The following is a 210-nucleotide window of genomic DNA, read 5'->3' as shown; positions in this document are numbered from 1 at the left end:
CACGATTTTTCCCGCGAACAGACATGTGACCTTGACGTCCAATGAGAAACGACTCCTTCGTCTCCCACCTCGTCATGGTCGTCTTCCACTCCAAAATGCAATCTTCTTAGCGGCTCTCCTCTCTATCAAACCACAAGTCTTCAACATGCAGTAAGATCACCTTGTCGTCACCTTCATCATCCAGCAATGGAGGCTCGAACAACTTCAAAT

The sequence above is a fragment of the Asparagus officinalis genome, chromosome 9, assembly GCF_001876935.1.
Source record: "Asparagus officinalis chromosome 9, Aspof.V1, whole genome shotgun sequence".
In the NCBI taxonomy this organism is placed as follows: Eukaryota; Viridiplantae; Streptophyta; class Magnoliopsida; order Asparagales; family Asparagaceae; genus Asparagus; species Asparagus officinalis.
The sequence above is the reverse complement of the archived record's forward strand: the minus strand, read 5'-3'. Positions refer to the sequence as shown.